The sequence below is a fragment of the Diceros bicornis genome, chromosome 38 (genome assembly GCF_020826845.1).
Source record: "Diceros bicornis minor isolate mBicDic1 chromosome 38, mDicBic1.mat.cur, whole genome shotgun sequence".
NCBI classification, from domain to species: domain Eukaryota; kingdom Metazoa; phylum Chordata; class Mammalia; order Perissodactyla; family Rhinocerotidae; genus Diceros; species Diceros bicornis.
This window is the reverse complement of record NC_080777.1, coordinates 11,678,921-11,691,852: the sequence shown is the minus strand read 5'-3', so window position 1 is coordinate 11,691,852 and position 12,932 is coordinate 11,678,921. Positions and strand designations below refer to the sequence as shown.

At 40.9% G+C, this 12,932-nt stretch overlaps 1 pseudogene; it reads right to left on the bottom strand.

Moving 5' to 3' along the window:
• Nucleotides 1–7,440: 7,440 nt before the first annotated feature.
• Nucleotides 7,441–12,382, bottom strand: LOC131399547 (solute carrier family 35 member E3-like; annotated as a pseudogene).
• Between the last annotated feature and the right edge of the window lie 550 nt (nt 12,383–12,932).

Here is a 12,932-nt window from a genome sequence, read left to right as displayed (position 1 = left end):
CTATTTGAACACCATTGATGTACTACAAAAAGTTAATGAACAGCTGAGAGTGAGGAGCGGGCAATTGAAAGACAGGTGTGAAAGGATAAGAGGGCAAACAAAATTGCTATCAACATACAAAAACTCAGAAAATATTCTTCCCATGAGCCTCTCCTAAGGGAATCTATTAGAGAGTAAGCTTCAGACAACCAAAATGACTAGTTCAACCTCAATACAAAGACTGTTGATGTGTACTGAATATATAGTTACTAGGAGAACTAAGGTTACATAAGTGTCAAAATGGAGAATTTGTAGTATGTGATGATCTAACAATGTAGATATAGCACAACTACTTAACAATTGGAGTAGACAGAAGGATAGTACATATAATTTTTTTAAACCTTTTCAGTAATCATAATCCGTGTTATCAGTGTTCTGAGATTATTGTATTGAATATGAAATAAACAGGTAATCTTGGGTTATTCTAATTCTACAATCCCCTGTGTCATTCAGAACTGGGATTTTTGGTGTGGTAGAAAGGAGATATAGATGTAATATCAATGAGTTAAATAAAAGCCCTATAGTCCGGCACTGGGCTGGAAATGTGACAAGGAACTCACAGAGTAATAGAGATATAGATGGTTGGTAAATAGATAGATGATTGATTGATAGATAATAGATAATAGATAGATACATAGACAGATAGATGATAGATAGATAGATAGATACATAGATAGATACATAGATACATAGATAGATACATAGATAGATACATAGATAGATAATGTACATAGATAGATCTGTCCACTGTGAATGCATAGAAACAATGACGAGCCAGTAACAATGAGCAACCCCAATGTGCACAGTATGCTTTTGAAGTACAATTTTATGTTAAAAGATATCAGTGATTCTTGGAGAAATAGCTAATTCCACATCTGAAACAGTAGAATACAAGAAGAGCTTGGAATATCTTGACATACCAAAAAGCCAGGAAGATGTTGAGCACTATTAGGATCATGTGAAAAGGACTCAGGAGCTAACTTGGAAATACTTCCATTGACCAAAGATAGGATAATTTGAGCTTTAATAAATGAGTCACAATATTTTGAAACATAAAATATTTTTAAATTTTTGCATTGATAATGATGTTTTAAATGAGGTAAAAGTGGGTCACTTTGAAAACTGAGTAAATAAATGGAAAAAAATCAAATGTTTATCCTGCTTTTCCTCTATGAAGTACACCTCTGGATAATTAAATAGTAAATGAATGGGAGCATCATTTTATAAAAGTGTTCTAGCTAATAAATGAAAAAATGAATTAGAATATCACCATTTTGCAATTTATGTCATCAATGGCTAATAACGTTGAAACCAAAAGCAAAAACCAGACATCATGTGCCCCCTGATGAAAGACCACACCACCACCACCTATAATATTGCCAAAGGCATTGAACTTGAGATTAATAAAGCCTCTGGATCCAGCTGCCCATTTTCAAGAAATACACAGGACAGAGGAACATGTTGAATTGCACTATGAGTGTTCAATCTGCAAAATCCAGGCAATAGGAATCTCTAGAGTCCAAATAACTAGTTCTTCAACAAACAATTGTAAGGAGATGGAAGAATTGGAGGGAGAGACTTTAGATTAAAAGACACTTACTACACTTAGTTTATAGCAGCATTGTTCACAATAGTCTAAAAGTGGAAGCAACCCAAGTGCCCTCTGACGGATGAATGGTTAAACAAAATGTGGTATATCCATATAATGGAATATTATTCAGCCTTAAGAAGGAAGAAAATTCTGACACATGCTACAAAATGTATGAACCTTGATGACATTGTGTAAGCGAAATAGTACAGTCACAAAATGGTGAATACTACATGATTCTACTTATATGAGGTACCTGGAATAGTCAAATTCATAGATGCAGAAGGTAGAATAATGTCACCAGGGGTTGGGGGGAGGGGGAGTGGGGAGTTATTGTTTAATGAATACAGAGTTTCAGTTTTGCAAGATGGAAAAAGATGGATGGTGGTGATGGTTGCATGATAATGTGACTATACTTAATGCCACTAAACTGTACAGTTAAAATAGTAAAATTTTACATTATGTATATTTTGTCGCAATTAAGAATTTTTTAATAAAAAAAGAGACTGAGAAGAAAAAAATGTTTTTTTTTTAAGTGGGCAAGTCTAAACTATAGTATCTAGGTGATAAAACTGTAAAGAAATGCAGAAGTTATTGCTATTAACAAAAGATTACTAGGGCTGGCCCAGTGGTATAGTGGTTGAGTTTGCACACTCCACTTCAGCAACCTGGGCTTGCGGGTTCAGATCCTGGGCATGGATCTACACCACTCATCAAGCCATACTGTGGTGGAGAGCCACATACAAAATAGAAGAAGACTGGCACAGATGTTAGCTCATGGCCAATCTTCCTCACCAAAAAAAAAAAAAAAATGTTATTGGTTATGTTGGGAGAATGGAGCGTGCTGTAATTGAGATAGAGTGCATAGACGGGCTTTTGGGGAGACTGGCAAATTTCTATTATTGACCTGGATGGTGTTACAAGAGTTTTGACCTTAAAATAATTCACTATGCTATACATTTGTTTTGTGTAGTTTTCTGTATCCATGTTTTATTTTAAACTAAAAAGATAAAAAGAATAGAAAATAAATGGCATAACTATGAATGTGTTTGGATACCCAAAATCTAATAAAGAAAAGCATTTCCGTTTGATTTGGTTGCAACCCAGTTATAGATGTTCACTGCCAAGATATTTATTTTACTTATAGGTCTCTCCTTCAACCTTTGTTTCATTTATTCATTCAGCTGTGGATTAGTGAGCTTTTGTTCCAGGGATCAAAGATAAAGTACTGAAGAAGTTAGACAGGCGAGTTGGTTATTCTCCATTCCCCTGCCCCTGTCAGAATCCATTCTCCTCACCTTCTCTGATCTGTTCTGTGCTGCTGGGGATGGTCCCCATGGAACGAATCTTCCAGCTCCCAGGTCCCCTGGTTTCCATTTGGGTTTGGCCAGCAGGAGACACCATCAAGAGATTGGAGGACAGCAAGAAGGAGAGATCAAGGTATGTCTTGCCTCACTCTTTCCCTGCTTCCATGCTACAATTCTGGCAGTGGCTTTATCCTTCTGCAATCATTAGTAGGATTCCTCTGGTTCAAGGCACCATCTTTCACTAAGGTCTGGGAACACTGTTTCTTTCAGTTCCTCCTTTAAGTCTAGGGAGCTAATGTCTTAATGCTGTTGCTAGTCCCTGGGTGCCTCAATGCTCATTAACATGCTCTTTAACAACCCTGAAAATGATTATTTTATGTCCGTGTCCTAACTTTCACAACCTGTGTGGAAAAGAGGTCTTTGCAGATGTGATCTGGAGATAAGATCATCTGAGAATATCCAGGTGAGCCCTAGATTCAATAAATGTCCTTATAAGACACAGAAGAAGAGAAGATACAAATACAGAGAAGAAGGCCATTTGAAGATGGAGGCAGAGATTGGAGTTATGCAGCCACAAGCCAAGGAACTCCTGGAGCCACTAGAAGCTGGGAAAGACAAAGAAGGAGTCTCTCTTAGAGCCTTCAGTGGGAGTGTGGCCCTGCTGACACCTTGATTTTTGGACTGCAGACCTTCAGAACTGTGAGAGAATACATTTCTGTTGTTTTAAACATCAAGTGTGTGGTAATTTGTTACAGTACCTACAGGAAACTAATATACCATTTGAATGTGACTTCTGTTTCCTGTCTTGATCTTGACTGAATCAGAGATTGCAGTCTACTAAGGGAAGCAACCACTAAACAGAGCTCCCACTCAGTATTCTCCAAGCCATGACCTCATGCTTCACCTGCTGAATAAATTGAATGTCCTCAAAGGAAATATCTCCAGATACTGACACTTGGGATTCCCAATTGAAAGACCAACCTACAGTGAATCCCTCCAGACTATAAGTCTCCTCCATTCCCACTCACCCCCTACAACACATGACACACACGAATTCCAATCAGCCTTTAAGGTCCTACTCAAATATGAATAGACAACAAAGGTTTACAAGACATTTGAAAAGTCCTTCAACATGGAAATAGGGACCAACGTACACACACACACACAAAAAAAAAACAGAGAAAAAGAATAAAAAGGATTAAAGAGAAAGAAAACATCAGAAAATTATAATGTCCTCTGAAATTGAAAGAAGATATTGCATCCGTGAAACAAGAATAGATTACTACATAAAAACAAAAATCAGAGAACAAGCAAGTAAAGTTGAAATTAAAAATACTGTTGCTGAATTCTGAAACTATTTTACATGTTTGCTAAAACTGAACAAATAAGTAAAGAAATTATGGATAATAGGAGTCAGGATTTTCACTGTCAAAGAAAGAAGTCACAAATAAACAATGAGGGAAGTCAAGAGTGAATCCTGTGGTGCTGGATTAGAGTCAAAGAATCAGTATGAACTCATGATATTATGTATACATCTATCTATATATAGAGATACACACAGATTCAAAAATATTTAAAATGTGTGTATAAGCATTGGTTAGTGTGCCTGTGTATATATATATGTGTGTATGTATCTCCTAGCTCTGTCTGCTGAAAGGGCCCAGTAGCAACAAATACATCCAGCAACCAGATCTTGATTTCTAATAACATTCTGCAATAAAATGAACCAGGACTCCTTGGAAAAATGGCTGACTCTAGGACTGGGGCAGGAAAAAAACAAGATGAGCCCAGAGCAACTTTTAGTGTCATAAAGTGAGGAAGTGCTCAAAATACAAAAAGATGGAGATATGTCAAAGGGGCACAGAAGCCAACGTAAAGCGCTCCCAATGACCAAAGCTAGAACAATTTGAAGAAGGAAAAAAAAAAACAAAAAAAAAATAACATTAGATTATAACCCAAAGTATAAAATATCCATAAGCTCACACTGATATAAGTAAACGATGAAATAAACAAATGGGAAGAAGAGATAAATCTCTCATACAGAAGAATTCCAAATAATTTATGTAGATATTCCACCCTCGAGGAGGTAGCGCTTGACTCCCTCCCTTGATTATGGGCTGTGCTTACTGACTTGCTTCCAGAGCACAGAGAATAGACGGCGCGGGGGTAGGGGGTCACTTCACAGTGGGGAAACTTGGCAAACACTGGCTTGGCCAGGTGATAAACGCTAACGTCATCAGGGATAAGTCATGCAGCTGTCAAGCACCCTTAATATGATGTGATGAGAATGGCATTTCTCTTCTGTGGTGGTGTTTTAAAAACCCGTAATCTCACTCTAATCATAGAAAAAACATGAGACAAACTTAAATTGAGAGACATGCTACATAATGCCTGGCCAACACTATTAAAAATTGTTTAGGTCATAGAAAACAAGGTAAACCAGAAATTGCCAGAGATTAGAGGAGACTAAGGAGACATGATGGCTGAATGTGGCATGTTATCCCAGGTTAAATTCTAGAACAGAAAAAGGACGTTTGTGGAAAATCCTGTGAAATCCAAATAGTGTGTATTTTAGTCAGTAGCACCGTACCAATGATCATTTCTTAATTTTGATAAGTGTACCATGGTTATGTAAGAGACTAACATTAGGGGGAGCTGGATAAAGGGTATATGGAGACTCTCTGTACCAGCTTTATAACTCTTCTGTAAATTTTAAATTATTTCAAAATAAAAAGTTTGGAAAATTATGGGGGGGTGGGGCGGCCCCGTGGCACAAGCGGTTAAGTGCGTGCTCTGCGCTGCGGTGGCCCGGGGTCCGCCGGTTAGGAATCCTGGGCACGCACCCACACACCGCTTGTCAAGCCATGCTGTGGCGGCGTCCCATATAAAGTGGAGGAAGATGGGCATGGATGTCAGCCCAGGGCCAGTCTTCTTCAGCAAAAAAAAAAAAAAAAAAGAGGAGGATTGGCAGACGTTAGCTCAGGGCCGAGCTTCCTCACACACACAAAAAAAAAAGTTTGGAAAATTATGATTGGTGAACTAAGTATGAGTTAAGAGTTGAGGTGTTATGAGAGCCTGACAAGGGCTTGGGGGTCATGGAGGAAAATGTTCCTGAATGAAAGACGGTGGTGGGATGACACTGGAATTACACAATTTTAGTGTAATACTAATTATAGTAGCAGTCGATATTTTCATTCAGTTCTTAATAAGAACCAGCTACTGACCTGGGGATCTTGTTTACAATATTTCATATAATCCTCACAATAGCCCAAACAGGTTGGTGTTATTTTTGTCCTCATTTTATGGATGTGGAAGCTCAGGTTGAGAAAATGAAGAAACTTTGCTTGTGTTGCTCATCTAGGAAGTAGACCTGGGATTTGAACCCAGGTCTGTCCGACTCCCAAACCCATACTCTAAATACTACATTTGTTTTCAGTCTCCAATACAATCAAAACCAAAGACCAAAAACTAGAAAGAAATTGTGCAGTCTGTCAGTTAGCTTTGCTACATGGTCAGTAGACTAGCTTGGGCTCCATTGCTTAGTCTTCTCAGGGTTTCAATAGAAGCAAGAAAAAGCAAACTGCAAGTGTCTTTCATGTCTCTGCTTGTGTAATATTTGCTAATATCCCATTTGCCAAGGCAGATCACATGGCCAATGGAGGTTCAGAGTGTGGAAGTGTGGACTTTGCTCCTGATGGGAGAACCCACAGCCCCACATTGCAGGGGCCTGGAGCAGGGCGGAAGACAATTAATGTCCACTTTTCAGATTTATTAGACTTGTAATCACTCAGATGAGGGGAAAAGAATCAGTGGCAGATCCAGGCCTCCAGACTTCCAGCTCAGGAGGTCTCCAGTGATCCACACTGCCTGCAGGCTGAATCTTGAGATGCGGGGATTTGGATTGCATGGGCAGAGCAGGGTCAGGGAAAGCCCAGTGAAGATGTGTGAGCAGAATGTATTGTGCAGCTGCCAAAGTACAAGACGGACTAAAATAAGGCCAGTTATGGGAAAGAGCAGGTGGTAGAAGGCCTCAAATGTCAGGCTCAGACACTTGGGTTTGCTAGGCCAGGAAATCTCCAGGCTGAGAACTGGGTCTAACTGATTCTGTGCCCAGGATAGGGCCTGGCACCAGGTAGGAATTGATAAGACTATGTGTTTGGGTAAGTCAATATTTGACTGTAAGGTAACTCATGGGTGGTTGTACTTTATAGAATCATATTTGAAAAGAAGCATAAACAATTTCTAGTTTAAAGAATTAAGCAAAAAAATAGTACTCTAAAAATGAAGGTCATACTTATAAATAAAATTTCCTTTGTCTTACATCTTGCAAACTACTATTCAATAAATCTTGCAATGTAAATTTTTCTTACTTCTTTGAGAGTAACTGGCATACTTAACATTTTTTTTCTTCTCAGGGTGACTTTCTTTTCTCCATGAAAATCCAGTTGTGTATCTTGTACCAATTTATACTTCCTTCCTTCCTGTTTAGTGAGTTTAAAATGGGCATCAGCAAGAATAACAGATAATTACGTAAAATACCAAGACTCTGCTTAGTTGACAGTGATCTTTAAATAAAATGTGTCCTCCAAACAAAGCAAGTCAGACCTTGAAGTACTCAAACCTGTCATAGGTGACTGTTGAAGTGTACCCAGTGATCCAGTAAATTGATAAGTTCACCATGATGGGTGTTATTCCAGCAATAGGCAAAGCAGAAACTGACCAGAGACCACAAATTTCTCCTCCACACACTGACTCAAGGAAGATCACAGCCACCAACAATGCAGCGGAAGACATAGGTGCCTGGTATTACTGCAGCTGCATGGTATGCATGAGCAACTCATGCTGTTTACCTCCTACCCATGCTGGATAAAGGGATGGAACCAAAACACCTGGAGCAGCAAATACCATTCTGAGAACATTAAAGTTCACATCATAATTAAAGTTCACATCATAATAAGAATTTGGGATTGTACCTGAAGTTACAGGAAGCAGCGTTGAATTATATTCCAGTGGAGAAGTTCTGAATGGCTGTGATGGCCACCTAGCCCCAGGGCCATGGCCTTGACCAGCTAATAGGTGCCTACGGTGCTGTCCTGCAGAGAGAGGTGGTGAAGACTAGGAAGCCACAGAAGCTGAAGGCCAGGAGGAAGGGCTTGGGGGAGCGGCAGACTTTTGGAGGAAAAGATGTCCAACTTCTGGCAGAAGTAGAGGTCCAGCCAAGTGGCTGCAAGACACAATGGGGTCAAGCTCACGTTGAGGATCATTTTGTTGAGGAAGACGATGCAGACGGACACCAGCTGGTTGAGGAGGAGCCTGGAGGGGGTGTGCCTGTTGCCCAGCTTGGGAGAGGCGCACTCCTGTCCACATCCAGGTGAGCAGCTGCCATCACTGCACACATCTTCTCCACCACCACCACCCATTTCAATGACAGACTCTTGAAGACAAAAAGTTACGATTGGTAAGAAATTCAGGCCTTGTGGTAGGTCAGGGGTAGATATTTCAGTTCCTAAGGGGTTTGGAATTCCTCAGATTACTTCATTTGGGCCTCTCTTTCCTTTGCCCATGAGGTGACCCCTTGGCAAGCAGCACAGGTGTCCCAGGCTAGTGCTTAAAGTGGGAGCAATAAAGCAGGATGTGGTAGGTTCTACCTCGTAGAATATCACTCTGCTTCGTTTCAAGGGGTCCTTATTCAAACCCTCTCTCTGGTACAATTTTTCACGCAAAAAATGTGTGAAAAGGGGGCTGGCCCGATGGCATAGCGGTTAAGTTCGAGTGCTCTGCTTTGGTGGCTTGGGGTTCATGGGTTTGGATCCTGGGCATGGACCTACACACTGCTCATCAAGCCATGCTGTGGCTGTGTCCCACATACAAAATAGAGGAAGGTGGGCACAGATGTTAGCTCAGCAACAATCTTCCTCAAGCAAAAAGAAGAAGATTGGCAATAGATGTTAGCTCACAGCCAATCTTCCTCCCAAAAAAAAAAAAAGTGCGAAAAGTCCTGAGGAGAATCTTAAACTCTGAAACAACACATGATCCAGCAGAGTGCAGCGTCAAGGCCTCCTTCCTGAGAGACGTAGAACGCAGAACTCCAGTCCTAGCTTGAATCTTGCTAGCTGTTGGGACCTCACGTGCATTACTTACACCCTCTCTGTGCCTCAGTTTCCTCATGTGTAAAATGATAATATTAATAGTAGCTAGTTCATGTGTTTGTGAACATTACTGAGTATGTAAAGTACATAGTTCATGCCTGGCACACGTGAGCGCTGTCTTGTTGGGGATCATGAGTTACCATCACTCATTTCAGAGGCCCTCTGGGTGGCAGGACTATCTTTTATATATTTTCTAAAAACTGTTTAATGAGTACATGTACATTTCAATTTAAAAAAAGCTTTAGATTATAATACACTTTAGTCAGGATTCTGTTTTAAGGTTCATTTAATCTGTTCTTCAGAAAAGATTCTGGTATAAGTTCAGAAATGTTCCTGCTTTGTATCAGAATTAACTGTTGTCTACTGTGAAAGAGCAGTTCTCAACCAGGGACAATTTTGATGATTTGATCTGTCAAGGGATGGAAACATTTTTAGTTGCCACAACTGAAGAGTACTACTGGGTTTAGTGGGGAGAGGCCAGGGATGCTGCTAAACATCCTACAGTGCACAGGCAGACCCTTTATGATAAAAAGTTTTCTGGCTCAAAATGTCATTGGTGCCAACATTGAGAAACCGCCCTAAGAGGACCAAGGAAGCAGAAATCAGTAGTGAACAATGGAGTTTCTCTTCAAAAGAAAGTTAGGTGAAGACAACAGGCAGCCTGGGGAGGACAGGAGTTGGGCTCATTATGCTGGTACATGGTCATTGCTGGTATGTAATTCTGAGCTGCTCCCTGTGCTGAGGTCTTGTGGGGAGGGTATCCAAAGAGCGAAGGGAAAGAGAACAGAAGAAATGATAAGTCTCTCCATTTAACTCTAAAAGAGTAAAATGCTTATCTCTGTGATGAAAAAAAAAAAAAGCCACTGACATATAAGGAAAATCTTTTATAGGGGTTTTGACACCAAGTTGATTAGAAATCTCACAGCCATCTTGGGAGAGCTCTAACTCTAAGCCAAAGATTGAGTGGAAAATAAACATCCCACTTATCTCTTCCTTATTAAAATATTAACCACATGCACTAAAAAATGAAGCAGAGAGCTTTAAGAAGAAAGTTCTAAATGAAAACAAGCTATTAGTAAAGCTATAGCTGCTTTATTTAGATATCTTTATATACTACTGACTTTTAATAAACACAGGTTTAAAAACCTAGAATAACGGGGACACTAGAATCAGACATATCTGGGCTCGTGTATTTGGGTTTTTAAATGTCTGAGCTAAAGATGTTTGGGACGGTTTGGGTTATTCTTTAGTAAAAACTCTCCCCTCCCATAGAGGGTGGAGTGTGCTTTCCCTTCCCGTTGGTATTGGACTGGCCATGTCAGTTGCTTTGATCAATGGGATATCAGCAGTCAGGACCCAAGCAGAGAGGCCTGAAACATGCTTTTGTAGTTTTCTCTGCCTTGCTCTGTCTTCTAGTGAGTCACCACAAGAAGACTCTGCCCTGGTGGCTGCTGCCCCTGCAGCTTGGACCCTACTAAACTGCATGTGGAGTACCCAATCTCCAGCCTGGAGCCAAGCCTGCAGCCTGCAGCACAGCTATCTGGCCTAACTCAGCCTGGATCAGCTGAAGCACGACATGCCAACCTACCTATGAGCTTGAGAATAAATGACTGTTATTGACGCCACTAAGTTTTAGGGTGGCTCATGACACATTATCGTGGCACTAGCAGTAATAGGTCAACAGATCTTTATAATTTTGCTTTTAAATGAATTCACTACAAATGAGATGCCCAACAGATATTTGAAAATTCATCTGTATTCCCTCCTATAGGGATAATGACTATTACTTCTGTGTTTTGAGTTGCTGACCCAAATATATCTTTGACAGAGCGTGGAATTGGCTGCATGAGGGCAGACTTCTACAAAGATTAATTTCTACAAGATGCAGAAATGTCTTTCAAATCACTTTAGAATTCTTTCAGGCATTTGAATAAGAGTAGCGTTTATTAGGAACTTCACTGGGCTGCGTAAGGGGCTTTGAAATAAAATAAGCTCTGAGTTAGAAAATAATTGGTGCAGCAGTCCTATCTATGACGTTGTGGGGAAAAGCTGAGTGGCTTCATTATTTCAATCTTTGAATTTCCAGGAACACTTCTTCCATTTGGCTTGTGAGATTAGGGATTTAGTGAAGAAGGGACAAAACAGCACTTAGATAGGCAACCGATGAGCTGCTTAAACAAAGTTTATTGATTCTTTGCCATCAGAAATCTCATTTACATAAAATGAGGAATAATTAAATGGCATCTTAATTGTGATCTCTCCTAATTTAATTGAATTTCAACACTTAGGTCAGTGGCTGGAGTGCAAAGGCAATTTCTTCTAGAAAGGTTTTTAAATTAATTTCCCTCCTTATTCACAAGAAGGGGGTGATAGAGCCCAATGTGGATGAAGTATGAAATGAACTTGCGTCAGATTTTGGATCAGTACATTGACACGGGCCCAACAAACTTGGGAAGGTTTCTAGCTGTATTTAGTGTATTTAGTTGTCACTGGTGAATTTAAATGTGCAGGCAGATGTAGAAGGAGAGTTGGGTTATAAGCTACATTCCCTTTTAGTCATATCTCTTTTTCTCTCTTTGAGTCCTGGGTGGACAAAATGATCTTAAGAAGCAGTCACCTGAAGTTGAGGCCACTAAAATCAGAGGATGCTAGAATTTGAAGCCACCTGATAGGCCAGCAAAACTAGGTCAACCTGCCATATAGGGAAATGGAAACCCTCAGAAAGCCAGTGATCTACCCAAGGTGTACAGATAGTGAACTCCAGAGCTGAATGGTCCATGTAGATTCCCTGATTCCTAATTCTAGGTACTTCCCAAATAGATTTAAGCAAGACTGTCTGACTGAAAGTTTTTAAACATAGAAATCATTAGTTATAGTCATTTTTGCATGGAATGTGACTTACTGGCCTTCAAAGACAGAAGTAGTTGATGCCTTTGCTCTGCTATGGCATCAGCACATCCTTGGGGGCCCTTCTGAGTGGGAGAGCTCACCTGAGCACTGTCTTTCCCATTGGGAGTTGTCCCAGAGCATTGTCTCTCCTGGCCCCTGCTCATGCTGGAGTCCATGTTTTCTGCAAGATCTATTCTGACAAAGCTGCCCTGGGTGCCCCGTGGCCTCACGATCACGTCTGTCGAGGTAGTGTGGCTGCCCAGGACAAGAGCGTAGGTCAGTGACTCCCGGCAGGTGATGGTTACATAAGCATTCTGCCTGCCGTCCAAGCGGAAACGAACGGCCCTAGCACTACCAAAAGAAGAGAACATGCCCGGGGCAGCATGCGGCTGGGGTGCAAATGTGCCCATGCTCACTGGCCTGGCGGGAATCTCTTCCAGTGAAGTGATTCTTCACATTGTCAGAGGAAGCACGAGAAAAGGCTCGATCATCTGCCAGACTCAGGGTGCCCGAAAATACAAAGTGGTTCAGCTTTGTCTGAGCTCTGAGGGGGCTGGGGTCTGTTTATTTTTATAGTTATTTATTCTCTACTCTCATTTCAAGTGGCGAATACTCAATTCAGTTTTCTCAGTGGAGCAAGAACAGACTGATTGGCCCTCTGGCTGTTCGGGAACGAAAGGTCATCCGTCCGCTCTGCAAATGCATCCACTTGGGCGGAGAAAGCCCAGACAGTCTGTGACCTGAAAAATCTCCTCATGTGGTGCCCCTCAGCCAGGCCAGTCCAAATGCTTTCCTCGGATGGCCGAGAAGGCAGGAGGACTCACGCAAGGTTAGGACATGGGCTGGGGTCTTAAACCAAAAAGGGAGAGTAGAGGGGAGAAGGGAGTTAATAAACATAGCAGGAGGCAGAAAATTGGGATAGGAGGGATGTGGAGAAGATTGGGGAGGGGCAGAGGGGAA